This window comes from Lissotriton vulgaris, chromosome 10 (assembly GCF_964263255.1).
Source record: "Lissotriton vulgaris chromosome 10, aLisVul1.2, whole genome shotgun sequence".
Taxonomy (NCBI): Eukaryota; Metazoa; Chordata; class Amphibia; order Caudata; family Salamandridae; genus Lissotriton; species Lissotriton vulgaris.
The window spans coordinates 538,254,909-538,270,083 of NC_141698.1; positions in this window are offsets into that span (position 1 = coordinate 538,254,909).

The following is a 15,175-nucleotide window of genomic DNA, read 5'->3' on the forward strand; positions in this document are numbered from 1 at the left end:
ACCCTTTGATAATTCACCACCGACTGAGTTTAACGAGGGGCGCTGACTAACACTTTACAACTCAACCCCTCCTCCAAGCTAATACCAGTCTATAGTATCTATTACCTACCCTTCTTGCTGCCCCTGACCCACCTTGTTGTGATTCACCTGACACTGGTTTTTAACTTATCGTACAGGAAGTGGACCTTGTATTCCTCCATTAACAGATGTATCATACATATGGTGCCGGGAGGCAAAATCTTTAACCGTGGCGACATTGGGTCATGAATCACCTATGGATCATTCTCCTGTGTAGACAGGCTTGGCACCAGGTTTAGGTCAGTGACAATTGTATCACCTTCTCTTATCATTTGGACTACACACACATAGCGCCTCATCTAACCTAACATTCTCAGCCTTAGGTTGCCGCCTTCTGTCCTGAAGAAGACTCGCAGCTGAGGCCCTAAAGTTCCCTCCTCGCATCAGCCGAGTCGAAACGTAGATGCACTCCCCTTGAACAAGACCTGGACCTACATCCTTCCTGTTATTCCATGGAAATTGCATTAAATGCACACTGTAATTTACAGAACACATGTAAATCAAAGCTATTACTTGGACAGGTCTAGACAGTCTGGTCTTGGTTACCAGTAATTTGGGAATATCCTATGGTCTTATTCAAATCTTCTTGATTAGCACTCCTCACTATCCACCACCACTGCCCTACTTTCCTTATTTTCCCTCTTTTTCACCTTCAACCAATCTCTTTTGAAAAAAGCAAACCTTTAGCAGTTCTTTAAATAAATATGATGTATGGGAAATTCATTTTACATTGTGGCGCTCTTTTATGTGTGGTCTGTTGATGTATGCTTGCATAAAAAGGATTACATGCATATAATATTACTTGGTTGTTTAGTTATCAATTAACAGTGGGGTAGAAATTCTTCACAGCACTTAGTGTTTAGAATTGAATTCAATTATTGTAAATATATGGTCATGGACCATTGTTTCATTCCCTTATCATGCCCATGGCCGATTGACTTTTTGGGTTACCCCATTATTATAGAATGGGCACAAAAAGAGTGGCTCTACTTATTAAGAAATCTGCTAAAGCTATCCTCGGGGCTTTTAGCTTGGATGTTAAGGGGAGATGTATTATTTCTGACGTCAAAATTCAGAATGAATTATATGTTTTAATCGGGCGAAATATAGACGATGAAGCCCCTTTAAACGCCATTTATAACCACCTGTTACAATAATTTTCTGGTCATTATGGGAGATGATTTTAATATCCTCTTGAATCTCATTCTTGATAGATCTAACAAAGGGTTGGTACAGGCCCTACAAAAAGTAGATCTTTTATCAGAATTTTGATGAAAGATCTAGGCCTTTTAGATATTTGGAGAGCTAAAAATAAAGAAATAAGTGGCCCTCCAAGTTTTACTTTTCACAGTAAAAAATCACGGGCATACTTCCAGAATTGATTTCTTTTTAGGAGACACTAGGTTGAAGTGGTGGCACATATTCCTGAGCATTTCTCAGATCACTCTGCTGTGCTTTTGGAGATACAAAGAGAACGAGGATCTTCTAATGGAAGTTGGAACTTTGATAGATCTCTACTCTGATTAATAAGTAATACACAGCTAAAGAGTGACACCCTGACTTTCTTCGAAATTACATATAATTTGGGATGTCTATAAGCATATATAAGAGGCAGAGTTATCAGTCTTGCTTCAAAAAACACAAGAAAACTAGAGCCATGATGAAGAAATTGGAAGAAGACATCTCCAGAGCTCTGGCTGAGATAATTATACAGCAAGGCAATCGGGAGCAGAGTGAGGTCAACACTGAAATAATAAAAAGACAGGCTTTAGCAGATTATTTGGACACTACCATTAGGAGAAAGTGGGAGACTAGCATATTAGCTAATCATGAATATGGAGTAGGATGTGGGAAGCTTCTTGCTCGGAAGTCTCGCATTAACCGAACAAGGAATAGAATTAAAGAGATCGCCAATGCTGATGCCTGGTCAGAGGCAAAAACCACAATTGATGGACAGAATGCAGAACAATGTCATACATTCACCCCAGTACAGAGATCTGGGCCTAAATCCATTGTTTTTTCCACTCCACACCACCCCAGTTCAGACATGACCATATGCAAATCAGTCTGACCCTGTGCCTCATGGGAACAGTCCAGCCTGAACTGCCCAGACATACCTTCCCTGGGCCGGAAACAAGCTTCCGAGGACCGGTTTCTGGCATTCCAGCCGTCTTCAGCCCAGCTCCGTCCATCACCACCCCATTTTGTACCGCTTTGTTCGCCATAAGTTGGCAGGGTATGCTCAGACGTGAGTCCCTTGCTCACTTTGCCACTGGATTCAAGCAAGCCAGGCTGAAGACGGCTGAAATGCCAGAAACCTGTCCTCGGAAGCTTGTTTCTGGTCCAGGGAAGGCATGGCTTGGCAGTTCGGGCTGGACTGTTCCCATGAGGCACAGGGTCAGACTGATTTGCATATGGCCTTGTCTGAACTGGGGTGGCAGAGTGGGCTAAAGAATGGTGATGGATAAAACCCAGATCAGTTGACTGGATGTGAGTGTTTGATTGGTTCAGATGCTCCGTCCATCACCACCCCCTTTTGTACCGCTTTGTTCGCCATAAGTTGGCAGGGTATGTTCAGACGTGAGTCCCTTGCTCACTTTGCCACTGGATTCAAGCAAGCCGGGCTGAAGACGGCAGAAATGCCAGAAACCGGTCCTCTGAAGCTTGTTTCCGGTCCAGGGAAGGCATGGCTTGGCAGTTCGGGCTGGACTGTTCCAATGAGGCACAGGGTCAGACTGATTTGCATATGGCCTTGTCTGAACTGGGGTGGCAGAGTGGGCTAAAGAATGGTGATGGATTAAACCCAGATCTGTTGACTGGGTGTGAGTGTTTGATTGGTTCAGATGCTCTGTCCATCACCACCCCCTTTTGTACCGGGATGCCTGGTCAGAGAGCACTAAAATAGAACAAGCATTTAAGTCATTTTTTCAAGATTTGTACACTGAGGATCAGCTAGCCACCAAGACCCAGATAAATGACTATGTTAACAGAATAGCATTGCCCTTACTTGCTGATGACCAAGCCCAACAGTTGAATCAAAATATCTCCCTGGAAGAACTTAAGGCTATAGTGAAGACTTTAAAAAGAGGTAGCACAGCGGGGATAGACGGTATTCCTAATGAGCCATATATTACTCTTGCTGAGAAAATCATCCAGGTCTTGGCAAAATTGTTTGACAGTACCTTTTCTGATGATCTATCTATTCCCAAGTCATGGGATGAGGCAGCTATTGGTCTAATTTTGAAACCTAATAAGGCCCCTAAAAAGTGTGAGTTCAACTGGCCCATCTCCTTGTTGAACTGTGACTATAAAATCTATGCACAAATTTTAGCCAGGAGATTGGAACTTGTGATGGGCTCTTTGCTCGAGGATTATCAGAAGGGATTCATCAAAGGACGTCAACTACATGATCTAACTCATGAGTTGATAGGCGCAATTAATATAGCCTCAGCGAATAAACCACCTCTTGCCATTTTTGCGTTTGACGTGGCCAAAGCCTTTGATAGGGTGAGTAACCCTGTGCAGAGTTCACGTAGCAGTGCTACGCAAAATACTGCAACGTCGCAAAAAAACTCAGCGAGCTACGCGGAGCTCCGCAAGCACACAGGGTTGCTTGTTCCGCCCGTTGGCGATGAGTTTGAACTTCACCAAGTGGTTGCCAATGGGAATGGACATCTTGTTTTTACCTTTTTGCTAAGGTTCTGGGCCTGTTTTATGTTCCTCCCTATATATTTTCAATCCTTTATTTCTAGAAACTTTTTTAAAATCTTTTTTATTTATTATCTATCCCTATCTGTGCCTTATTGTATATTTAGCTTTTTTACTACTTTTTGTGTGTTTTTAGTGCATTTTTCACTCTTTTTCTATTACTTGCTTTTTTCATTTCTTATACTTTCTTACTTCCTACTCTTTCTTTTCCGCCCCCCCCCCCCGCCTACCCAGAACCATGGCGTAGAGCAAGGGCCAGGAGAAGAGGAGGTCTCGGAGTGACAGCAGTGATGCCTTCCTTGCAGAAGGCGGTACCCACAAGGGGTGTAGCCACGGGCCTTATTCACAGAGGCGGGGTAGCCGCACTGGTTTTCTACCCAGTACCACCTCTCCTTAACCCTGGCAGCAGGTGGCAGGCCTAGGTCCTGGTATGGGCTCCGGGAGCGTCACCGGCATTGGGCAAGTGTATGCTGGGCAGTGTTTCGCTGCTCTGGGGTCCGGGACACCCATAACCAATTGACGCACCTGTGGTCCAATATCCTGGACCTGGAGCATTACCTGCATGACCTTCTAGGTGTTGAGGTCCGGGGCTTGGTGAGTAGCTATTTATAGTACTATTTTGTGTTGTTCTGTTCTCTGCTATTGTGAATATTCTTTTTTTCGCAAATAGCTAACATGCTGCTGCTGCTCACACGCAGGTAGCCTATGTTTAAAAATCTTATATTACGTGATTGTTACTTTCAGACAGGTGCTCGGCGCTACTAACTAATCGTACTTGTTTGCAACTTCGCGCTCACTTGGGCTGGTTACGTAAGAGAGGTTAGATAATTTAAGTTAAGTAGGTAATCCCAATAAGAAAGACTCCAGTCCTTTCCTTTGTCCTATCAGGCTGTCCTATCTCCTGTCACTAAGATAATGGTAGTAGTTAGTTAGTTAGTATTATTTTGTAATTTAGCGGCCTGCTTGATGCACCCTCTCAATTGACTTCAGTCCTAGTAGAACCTTCTTTAGTTCTTATAGTGAATGAATATGGAAACCAACCAATTTGGTGTATGCAATCTGCATGCATACAGGCATCTATGCAGAATAAATGCAGACTTAGTAATTGACCCATCAAAAGGGGTTATTGGAATTGAGACAGAAGGGCAGATGTATCAAGATTCCGTTTTGCGAATCCTAAATAGCGATTTTTTGCGAATCGCTATTTAGAATTCTCAAAATGGAATGTATGTACAAAATCGCTATTTTTTAGCGATTCCTTATTATTCTTTATTTGCGAATTCGCATTTTGCGAATTCGCAAATAAAGAATAATTTCCAATGCATTCCTATGGGCCAGGAGGCCCATAGGAATGATAGTGCAATAATTCTCAAATTGCGAATTTGCAATTTGCTAATCGAAATTTGAGAATTATTTCAAGGGTGCAGGGGTGTCTCAAAGACACCCTGCTGCACCCCTAAAATTTACATGTGTGTGCATGTGGCACACATACATGCCCTATGGGCATGTATGTGTGTCACATGCCACCCTCACAAATGCCAAATAGGGCATTTTTAAAAGAAATCACAAATTACCACCAACTACAAGTTGGTGGTAATTTGCGATTCCTTAACACAAAATCGCAATTTCTAAATGTTTCATACATATCATTTAAGGAATCGCAAATTTTGCGATTCCTTAAATGCTATGGCAAAATAAGGAATTGCAAATTATTGCGATTTCTTGAATTGCGATTTTTTCATACATATGAAAAAATGCTCAAAGGCCGTTTGCGAGTCGCAAAAGCCTTGATACATCTGGCCCTAAGAGATGATTGGGAATGAGATCAGAACTAAGAGAAGCAAATATAATTTCTTTGCAATTCATTCCAAAGTCTGGAATAGGTGCGCTAGGTATGTTTTAGATACAGGAATCGGAATTGAACTGTGGAATAATAACGATCGGATGGTATTCGACTGCAATACATACTAGTCAATTACTACTAATCGAATACATTGATCTAATTTATTTAGGATAGGTCAATGTTATTGCAATTGCTTTTTCCTGTCTAAAAATATTTTCAGAGCAATTATATTCATTTATTACCACAAATCATTTTTTGTCTCTTTACATGATCAGCATCCAGGGGAAGAAGAAGACTGGGGCAGCTGGCAGTGCGGCAGGTGCAGGAGCTGGAGGGACATCCCAGGAGCAGCAGAAAGTAGCCTTAGGCGCAGATAGCTCGGCTGCTGGCCCCAGTAAGTTCTCCTGGTGTTGTTATATATGAATATTTCTCTAACTTTTACGGCTCAATTATTTCCATTTTCCAAAATCCTTTTCAATCTATCTGTTTCTAAATTCTTGTTTTTGCTCCATTACCTACTACTAAGTACTAGTACTACTACTAATATTGTTTCTTCTCGTCACTGTTTCGTTTTTTACCTCAAATCAAACTGCATCTGACTAACTTCAGCTGACTCTGTATTAGTCTGTCTGTGGTTTGTTTTTTTTGGGTTTCACTCAGCTTTCCCTCTCCCCTTATATGTGGATTGCCTAATAGTGGTACTGTAAGACTCAGAGAACCCATTGGTCCTAGGCTACTACTAGTACTAGTAAGGACTCCTTACTACTACTAGTAGCACTAATATGCTGTGCAGATTGAATGCCCATGTAAGGTATTCTCAGCAGGTTTGTGAATTGTGAGATGAGAAGGCTTTAGTTTCTTTTACTGTCTCATCATGCTCAATCAGTAATGGTGGTCACTCACGTTGGACGGGACACCCCAAAGTGGTGTATTTTACTTTTTCTAATCCAGATCTAGCACTTTTTTTTGTAGCAGCAATTGAATGGTGAACACTGAACAACTGTTACTGTGCCCCATAGCTGGAACAAAGTATGAGGAGTAGGAGGATGGCACCATTATTTTCCAACTAAGAGAGTCTTCATGTCCGCTCAGTTGGCCACTCTTTCTTCTTCTCAAAAAATGAGATGCACCAATAGCTCTACTCACTGTTTCCAGTCCTCTTCTTGAGAGGCTTTTCAAAAATGCCCAACCAGATGATATTTAGCTATTTTTAACAGGACATACTATCTACTGTACTCTAGTATCTGAATTGTAGATAGTGATGTGTATGGAGTATATGTATTATTAGTTATGTATTTCCAATCTTGCTTATGCAAAAAACAAATAGAGGGCAAGCGGTGAGGCCAAGCCACTCCAGAGGGAGTGGATGCATCAACCACAGGGGGCGAGCCAGTAGCATTGGCGGGCGTGGTAAATCATATTCCTTACTTATTGAGAATGATGAATACACTTGCTGCAAGGGTGTACACTCAGTACCAGTACACTGTTCTTCGGCTGAGGTTAAGTTGTTCAAACACTGAACAGTTTAAGAAGACACCCTTTTCTTAAACATTAGCATTAGTGGCGGGGGTTGAGTATCTAATAGCATATTCTATCTTCAACTCAGCAAAGACAGTTTTATGATGAAGACATACAGTTAGATGACATGTATGACTGGCAATGAAGGATGCTTGGGTGAAGGAAGGGGCCCAGGGATGCATGTAGGTGGCGGATGAAGGTGATAGGAATAGGATGCATGGGTAGTTGAAGGATGGGTGAAAGGTGACAGAGAAAGCAGAAATCAGGGGGCGTGGTCAAGGTAGCCAACATGCCGGACGCAGCTTAGAAGAGCTCCGTCCCGCCGTTCCAATATCCGCAAAATTATCCTGCTTCTCCCTCGCCCAAAAGTGTTCCGACGAGGTGTCCTGAAGCGGAAGGTGGCCGGCGGACCCGGAGCGGAACTCGGCCGAATCTGAGGTGCGGAAGGCCGGGAATCACATCCTGAGGCGGAGCGGCCTATGCCGAGACGAGGTGCCGGGGACCTCGAGTTTCGGGACTCCCGGCGATAGCAGCAGGTCAGCGGTGAGCAGCGGCAGGCGGGCGGCGCTGCAGAGGAGTCGATGACAGGGGCCAGTGTACTGACGGCGCGGACTGCCCTTCGACATAGTGAGGCACCAGAGCACGCCTGAAAGCGGAGACCAGGTGGTCAACCTGGGGACACAGCGGTAATACGGCCTGGGCGGCGCCGCGCAGCTGGGACCTGCATTTTGGTAATCAGCTAGCCGGAGGAGGTGGCAGCATCCCCAAGGTGCGGCTGGGACATGGAGGAGTCCTTCAAAAGGTGAGCCGACCCGGGGAGTGCTGAGTGGTGGCCCGGTGGAGTGGGGGGAGCGGAAGGGCGATCCGCAGGACCCCGGCGGTCATATCGGACCACGGAGGGAGAGGCCCGTGGCTGCTGGCGCTGAAACAACCCCCTCTCTTTCCCTCCCCCCAGGCTACACAGGGGTGGGTCTACACTGGATGGGCTGTGTGCCGCGGCAGGAGCTCCCGCGCCAAACCACTGAGGGTGCCACATTGGGTCGGAGACACCTCCCGTTCGGCGGTTGGGTCGGACCGCTGTGCGAACCTGGGGGAAAGATCTGCTTACAGAGAAGAGGCCTACACTGAGCATGGAAGTGGTAGAAATAGACCGAACCAGGCATGCCGCGGCAGATGTAAGGCCCGTGGGCCTCGTGTAGTGGTCCTGTGTTCAAGGGATTGGAGCCGCTCCCTCGAGGGAACCAGAGGAGGTGTTGTGTGGCATCGTGGGTGGGCAGAACGGACTATAGGAGCAGACATTTGCGCCCGTGGGTCGCTGGGTGCAGCCTGGGTCAGCGGCTGACTGGCTCTCTGGGTCCTGTACTCTACCAGAGGTGCGGCTGGTGAGCCCCGCTGGGCCTTGGAGAATGAGCGAAGTATTGGCGAGAGGCCCCCCTCCAGTGATGCGATACTGGGAGTCAGGAGATACGCACGGCGGGGCCCGGAATAGTGACCCCAACCGCCATCGAACATGACCAGAGGCGGGATGGTGGTGGTGCCTCGAAGCAGGGGACAATAGACAAGTTCACGGGCCCGAGTGGGGGGGCGGGAGCCTCTGGAAGTCATCAGGCGCCGGGGCCCAACAACGCAGCTCTTATGGCGGCGATTACACAATCTAGAGACATGCTGGATGCAAAGATAGGGCCCTTGGGGGCAGACGTCACTCTAATACGCCAAGACCTGCGGACTGCCGTGGCCCGTATCACGGAAGCTGAGACCAGAATAAAGGGAGTAGAAGATGATGTGGTGATCTTGAAGAAGAAGTTGGCCAGCATGGAAGGGATTCAGAAGGGCCTGGCGCTCCGGGCGGAGGACGCGGAATGGCGGGCTCGGCGTAACAACTTAAGGTTCGCTGGATTTCTGGAAGGTTGCGAAAAGGGCAACATGGAGGCCTTCCTGACCCACAGGCTGGAAGGCTGGCTCCCGCTGGAGTCGCTCTCTCGTTGCTTCATAATTGAACGAGCGCTCGCCCCCGGCCGGTGATAGCCAAGCTTCTCAATTACCATGATCGGGACACTATCCTGAGACAAGCGCGAATGAAGGAACCCCTTATGTGCAACAATCAGAGAATTCTGATATTCCCGGACTATACAAAGCTGGTGCAACAACAACGGCAATCCTTTACAGCGGCCAAAGCACGCCTGAGGGACCTCAAAATCCAATATGCCTTGCTTTACCCGGCCCGCCTGCGGGTAGTATACAAGGCTCAAACACAGTTCTTTAACTCTCCGCAGGAGGTATTCACGTGAACCGATGAGACTGTTCGAATCAGGGCGCATACTCCGCCAGCTCGAGACAGCGGCGCCGCCACGGACCCCCAGACGCTCGTGGAGTAGGAGCAACTGGAGATCCCGACCTACGATATGCTCTCCCTCCAAGGAAGGGGGAACTGGGGAGACCGAGGCTCGGGACACTCAGAAGCTGGATCCGTGAGGGATCGAGGAGTACTAACTAAAACTTTGGCACATAGTTCTGCACGAGAAATTTGAGTGGCCATGTGAGGCCCAGCTGAAGATGGCAGAACACTTCGGAAATCACTGTCAGAGTTGTGTAGAGGTCTGTGGTTTTGCTGACATGGGATGTGGGTATGGGTGGGGGGAGCGGACTGGAGGGCGGACGCATTCCCCGGGTTTAGAGGAGCTCATTCCTTGGGGGGGTAGGTTGGGGATTGGGTGGGTGGTTTATCGGGATCCAATGGGATAGATGGTCTCCGGCCCCCCATTGGGGGCTGGCGATAACCTATGCCGCACAGGTACTTCAACGTTGCTGAGGTATGGGGGAGGTTGGGGGGTTGAGGGGGAGTTGGGGGTGCACGGGGCTTGGAGTTTTGGGGAGGGAGAGGGGGGAGGGGTGGGATGGGGGTTGGGGAGGGTGGGGGGGAGGGTTGCACAGCACAATGCTGTCTCGATTGTTGCTCTTGGTGTGTACATGCCCATTATGCCCATTGCTGTGCCCGATGATGTGCTTGCGATTAGATGGCAGTTGAGCATCTCGGACTGAGGTCCCCTAGGGCCTCCATGAGAGTGTTGAGTTGGAATGTGCGGGGGATGCTAGATAAGATTAAGAGAGGCGCAGTTCTGAGGCTGGGGAAAAGGGAGAGAGCGGACATTCTCTTGCTACAGGAGTCATATCTGGTGGGCAATAAAACGCTCAGCCTGAAATGATACGGCTATGACCAGGTCTCACATGCTGGGTTTATGAGGGGGTCTCGAGGAGTGGCGATGTTGGTCCATCGTAGATTGTCCTACGTCCACTCGACACAGTGGATTGATCCGCAGGGCCGATATGTGTTTAGAAAAGGGATGATTGGTACGGAGCCGCTAGTAGTTGGGAGTGTATACGCCCCGCCCCCCTTACAGTGGTCATTGATTGAGAAATTGTATACAGTGTGGGCGGAGATTCCAGAGGGACTGGCAGTAATAGGAGGCGATTGGAATGATGTTATGCAATGCCGACTAGACCGCTGTAGACCCGGGGGCGGGCAAGTTGCAGACACACCCACCAAACTGGGAAACATGGTGCAGGGAATGGGATGGGTGGACACGTGGCGTTATCTCCATGCACATGATCGGGAGTATACATATGTTTCAGCGGTACATAAATCATTTTCTAGACATGACTACATCTTTGTCCCCAACGCTGCGATAGGGAGGGTTGACTCGGCATCTATCTTACTGTGCGGGCTGTCAGACCACTCTCCCATCACAGTAGATGTTACTTTAGATAGGGGGAGACAGCCATTTTGGTTGCGCCTCTCAGCTTGGAATCTGCAACAGGAAGATTACCAACATCATATGGGGGAGGCCATAGCCCACTACTGGGAGGATAATATGGGCACAGTGACAGATGTGGGGTCGCTCTGGAAGGCCCTAAAGCTCGCTCTTCGTGGAGTGGATATTGCCGGGTGCATGGCGGCTCGTCGGAAACGAAAAGAGGAGTTGGTGAAGGTCGCAACGGCGGTGGAATTGCTGGAGACTCAGTCCGGAGTTGCCCGGGACGGTAGGGAGGTGGGACAGTTTTTCTGGCGCAGCAGTCTTATGCGTCCCTGCTGCTAGACGAGGCTTGGCAAATATGGCTGCGACAAGGAGCAGAAATTATCAATGGGGCAGCAAATCAAGACTCTGCCAAAACACATTTCAGGCGCAGGTACTGCCGGGCCTCAGGGACGATGCTGGGGCCTCAATCTCGGCCCCGAAAAAGCTATAGGACCGCTTCGCCCAGTATTTTGCGGCCCAATATGCTCCACAGGAGTATCTCCCTGCGCTGGACATTGACAAATTTATAGCGGACTTCCCACCCCGCGCACTCCCAGAGGACGTGCGAGAATGCCTTGAGACTCCGTTGTCAGCCGAGGAACTGGGCACGGCCCTGGGGGAGCTTAATACCGGTAAGGCCCCTGGGCCCAATGGGTTTCCGAGCGAGTTCTTTAAGAAATATCATCTCCAGTTAGGGTCACACTATAAGGAAGCCTTGGAGGCAGCGAGAGAACACGGACTCCTTCCGGTGGACTGGAGACACGCTGAAATTGAGGTGTTCTGCAAACTTGGACGACCCCCAGATAGGCACGAGTCATATCGACCGATTTCCCTTTTAAACACTGGCCAAGGCACTTGCGAACCGGCTCCTCCCCTATATCACGGAACTGATCCACCCGGATCAGGCTGGGTTTATGCCTCGTAGGGCGACGAGACATAACATCAGACGCGCACATGTAGCGGTGGAGGCGATTGGTAGAACTTGTGCCCAGGCAGCGCTATTGCTAGCCGACATTGACAGGGCCTTTGCCTCCCTGAACTGGGTCTACCTCTTTGCACTCCTCCCACGTCTTAATTTTGGGCCGCATTTTATGTCATATCTAAAGCTGTTGTATACTGATTTGACGGCCTCTGTGAGGGTGGCAGGAGCCACGTCTGTGGCCTTCCCAATAGGGCGAGGCACCCGACAGGGGTGCCCCTCTCGCCGTACCTGTTCGCTCTTGCTATGGAGCCGCTGGCCGCGTGGGTCCGGATGGCTTTGAATGGGAGGCAGGACCGTCGGACAGAATCGCATTGTATGCAGACGACGTTCTGTTTTTCCTTACGGATGTGAATAGGTCGGGGCCTAGAGTCCTGGAAATCATGAGAATATTGGGTGAGGTATCGGGATTGTACCTGAACCTGCGTAAATCCACTCTTTGGGTGCTAGGTGATCGTGTGGGGACTGGATCATGGGCATCGACACTGCAGGTCGCTGCTGGGGGCCTCAAGTATCTGGGGGTGTTTTTGACGGTCTCGCCCACAATTGCTTGTGAACGCAACATAGTGCCGGTCTGGGACAGGGTTCAGACTGAGATGAAGTCTTGGTCTCGAATGCCCCTTACCCTGTACGACAGGTTGGCTATCTTCAAGATGGTCGCCCTTCCGCGCCTTCTGTACCAGTTACAAAATCACCCATACTCGATCTCGCTGCAATTGTTCCGGCAGGTTAATTCGGCTCTGGGCCAGTTCTTGTAGGCAGAGGGGGCGGTGCGAGTGGCCTTGCGCACCTGCTTTTTGTCTACGTACTGCGGAGGACTGGCGACATCGGATATATTGTCCTACTATCAAGCGTCCTACCTCCTAGTCCTGAATGAATGGTGGTATGGGGAAAGGGGGGGCCCAGCATATGCCCCCGAGAGATACTTGATGGACCCGGATACGCTACATACTATTTTATACTCAGCAAGATTGAGGAAGGGGCTGCCCAGGGCTACCCAGGTGGTCTTTCAGATCTGGCGACAGTCGTTACGTCGCATGGGTTAGTGGGGGAGGCTGACGGAGGAGACCCTGCTCTGGCACAATGGGCGGCTGCCGGCGCTGGCGTCACTGCGGGGCTTATGAAGCTGGGATTCTATAGGAATCTCCACACTACGGCATGTCCTGAAGGGCACGACACTTAAATCCTTTCAAGAGCTTAGTGAAGAATATTGTATGCCCCGAACGCAGTTCTTTAAGTATTTACAATTCCGCCATGCCCTTACACCCACATTGGAGGGTCTGGACTCCTTGCCTGAGTTCAGCCCAATAGAGGCGAAGTTGTTCATGGGGGACCGAGAGGAAAAGAAAATATCCTGTATCTACCAAACACTGGTCATACATTGCTTCTCCTGTCTACAGACACTACAAGACTCCTGGGTGGGGGATGTGGGGGAGCTAGAGGAGGAAGATTGGGGAGAAGCCCTTGAGGCCCCTAGAGGAGCGGCTATTGCCATGCACCTGCGCTTTATACAGTTCAAGTACCAACATAGGGCTTACTATACCAGGGAGAGATTGTGGCAGGCTGGTCTGATTGAGTCCCCAGTATGCCTGAGATGTGGTCTTGAGTTGGGTACTTTCCTACATACAGTGTTGGGCTGTGGTAGTTTGGCTGGATTTTGGACTGGGGTGTGGGACTGTATCGGAGGTGCTGGGCTGGGACCTCCCTCGTACCTCCAAATTAGGGCTACCTCACGTTCTTGAAGGAGTAGGTGGTAATATATACAAGAGACATTTACTTCTGCTGGGCCTTACAGTTGCAAAGAGGGATGTGGCTCAGGCTTGGAAAGACCCTCGGGCTCCCAAGGTGGTGGTATGGAAAAAAGGCCTTGATTTTTGTATGGGGTTTAAGCGGCCAGTTTTTGAAGCCAAGGGCTGCCCTAGGAAACATTATAAAATATGGAAACGGTGGGCGGACTACAGGGGTCTTTGGCTGGATCCCCCAACACCGTTAAGAGACTCAGAGGGGCAGATGTGATGGTGACATGGAGGCGATAATATACACGCTGTTATATGTATGCAATTCTTTCTACAGGAATAAAGAGACATTGTGCTGGGGGGGAGAGGGGTGGGTGTGGGCCAAAGGGGGGGTCAGCGGCGGTGGGCCAGGGGTTAAGTCTTAAGATGTTGTTGCGTGCTTATCTAGGTTCCTGATCGATACTGTGACCTTATGCCCCTATTCGGCTATAAATCCATTTATTCCCTATATTGGCATAACCGTTCAAGTGCGATTTTCTGAAAAGTCATCACTGGCCTCACACGAACAGAGCCACATTCCAGCATGACTCTCTGCTACTTCCTTTGCGACCAATTAGTGCAATGACAGAGCAGCAGTCACTATCTGATATTCCTAGATAACACTCCGAGTTCTTCAACAAGATAAAAACTTAGCAAACCTGGAAATCCCCGCTTGCTATGTTTTGATTAGTAATGGAAGTCTAATGAGCAACTGATAACTATCACTTCCTAGTGACATCTTTAATTGACGTCTTATGTCCAGCAAACTTGCGTCAAACCCGGCACCTGTCAGGTATAAATATTACCAATGTTGCCTTAAGCAATGAGAGAGATACGAGCTGTGAGTTCGTTGCCTGTTGCTGATGCCAGCTGCCTGCATGACCCTGTGTTGGTAAAAACTAGCACTCTGTCGCTGCAGCCTGCTATCCTGTGGTGGTGAAGCTGCTGATTACCATTATCGCCGCTACAGCGCGAACTATGGTGCAGTACGCTTGAGGAGCCGAGCAGCCGTCCTCTGCGAAGACATCCAGCCGATTCCAGCTGCCCGCGGACGCTGTCACCCCTCCTTCCTCGACGCGCTGAAGAGAAGCCGCTGCCTTTCTCGTGCAGAGAAATCCAGTCCCGGCGCTTCCGGTTTACCCTCGCGGGTGACTGGGATATCGAGAGAGACCCCTGAAGGAGATACCAATCCTCCATCATTCTATTCAGAGGTATGGTGTTGACTAAACCCTTAGACGAGAATTCTTGAAACAAACCTTGGCAAAACCAACTTAACTTAAGCTACTTACTTACTCCCCTTCTCACGTGTTAGGCTTAGGTCAGGCACACTGGGGTAGGCTTAGTTAGAAGCACCAGTTGAGTATGTTAGCCTAATGTATATATGACTGTATATATGTTTTATTACTTTTAAACCATTGTATGGCTAAGAAACCATATCAATGCTTTTACAGTTCTATTTCGCAATACTTATCTTACTGTA